The sequence below is a fragment of the Silene latifolia genome, chromosome X, assembly GCF_048544455.1.
Source record: "Silene latifolia isolate original U9 population chromosome X, ASM4854445v1, whole genome shotgun sequence".
In the NCBI taxonomy this organism is placed as follows: Eukaryota; Viridiplantae; Streptophyta; class Magnoliopsida; order Caryophyllales; family Caryophyllaceae; genus Silene; species Silene latifolia.
The window spans coordinates 291742837-291745005 of NC_133537.1; the positions used below are offsets into that span (position 1 = coordinate 291742837).

Below are 2169 nucleotides of genomic sequence, written 5' to 3' on the forward strand. Positions count from 1 at the left end.
TTAGCCCTTAGTTAACCCTAATGCATCCTCCCTAATTTCCACTATAAATACCCCATTAGTCTAATTAGAGGAGCATGTTCTTCTTATCAATAATTAGAGTAGTTAATATCAATCAAATCTCTCTTTAGTTTTGTAATCAACAATTAACCAAGTTCTAATACAAGTTTTATTTCCTTAAATCTCTCTTTTGTTCATCCTTTATTTTGGGTAATTGAAGATTATTTGGGTTATTGTTGGGAGATTGACAACCTCTCAATCAAGCATCAAGTACTTCTTTTATCTTTGCTTTATTATTGGAATCATTAGTAGGTATAATTCTCTTAATCCCTTTTTAATTATTGTTAATTACTTTCATTTATTCATCATGTTTCATATTGTTGGTATGATTGACAACCTTGCTAGCATGATCAACATGATAATAAGTGAGTAGTCTCTTAGCTAGGGTTAATGGGTGATTAGGGGAAACCAACATGGGGAATGATTCATGCTTAAATTAATATGCTTTCATGTTTTATTTGCTTGCTTGTTTTGATCTCAACTCATGCACATGTTATATTTGATGAAATGCTAAGCCTATGAATCCTTGCATTTACCACCATCTCCTACCTTTTCAATGAGACTTGTAAGACATAACCCGACTCGAGTCTCATTAGACCATGCATGTTGTTGAGTAGGGAAGACTAAGTCGACTTGTAGGTGTTGTACAATCTAATCGATTCGGCTCCGGGACCCAAACTTTCCTAGGATTGTAAGATATAACCCAACTCAATCCATCACAACAATAATTGCTTGCTTATAATTTGAGAACATGTTTGTATGATTAATTCCCATGATTTCCCTATGATCCCATGACACCCTAGTGCTTTTTAATCAATTGTTTACACCCCTTTTAATTCATCTTGCTAGTTTATTTTCATTGCTATTTTAGTTAGTGACCTTCTACATCAACCCAATTTGTGACATCCCTAAGACACCACTAGTTTCAATAGAAATCTCATTTCAATTCCCGTCCCTTGGGATCCGACCTTTACTTGCCTCTTTACTAATTGTAGAGCTGTTTGTGAAGTTATAAATTGTGTTTTGATTCGGACGTGATCCAACGACCACACCTTTAATTGTGAACACGAAACGGACCGATCAAAAATGGCGCCGTTGCCGGGGACGGTGTTTGTTTGATTTAGATTTCCTTTTTATTGTTATTAGTTGTGTCTTTCTTCGCCTTGGGGAAGTAAAATTCTCAAGGTTTGTTCTAATTGTTTTCGAGTTGTTTGATATTTTGCATGTCTAGAAGGTCACAAGGTGATTTGTTACCTTTTGACCGTGAAATTGGAAGAACCTTGACGAACAATAGGAGACTTGTTAGGAGGAATTTAAGAGGTATTAGTGAAGTTGTTCAACCAAATATTGAGTTCACCAACCCTTTCGCAATAGAAGGAGAGGAGAACCCATTACACAATACCCCACAAAATCAACCTACAATGCCTAAATTCTCGTCACACTCCGTACCCACCGAGGAGAACCTACCCAATGGTACTCCTACACCGCAACATCTAACCGGAAATTTTATTGCCAAATCCGCCTTCATCCAATTAGTTGAAAGGAGCCAATTTGGGGGGATGCCTAGTGAAGACCCTCATTCTCATATGGAAACCTTTTGCGACTATTGTGATGCAATCTCTCAAACGGGTGTGACTCAAGACCAAATTAGATGGGTCTTATTTCCTTTTTCTCTAATCGGCACTGCGAAGCAATGGTTGAAGGGCCTTGACAAGGCCACCCTCGGAATAGATTCTTGGAAGAAGTTGGCTCTAGCTTTCTACAAAAAATTCTACCCACCGGAAAAGACTAACATGCTAAGAGCTCAAATCACGGGTTTTAAGCAAAGGGATGAAGAATCTTTGTATGAAGCTTGGGAGCGGTTCAAGGGAATTTGTCGCTCATGTCCTCACCATGGACTTAGCGAATGGTTCTTGGTACAACAATTTTGGAATGGTTTATATGAGGATTCAAGGAACATTCTCAACATGGGATCAAATGGAATGTTCACCGAAGTTGATGACAATCAAACAAAGAACAAGATTGAGGAAATGGCGGTCCATAACTCACAATATAGTAGACCTCGCAAGGCTACTAGAGGAGGAAAGCATGAAGTGGACTCCGTTACTCAAT

At 38.1% G+C, this 2169-nt stretch overlaps 1 non-coding gene across 1 annotated transcript; it reads right to left on the reverse strand.

The window, feature by feature from the left end:
• Nucleotides 1-1850: 1850 nt before the first annotated feature.
• Nucleotides 1851-1957, reverse strand: LOC141625925 (small nucleolar RNA R71). Its single transcript, XR_012535667.1, has one exon. It is a non-coding gene; the product is annotated as a small nucleolar RNA R71 (small nucleolar RNA).
• Nucleotides 1958-2169: the final 212 nt, after the last annotated feature.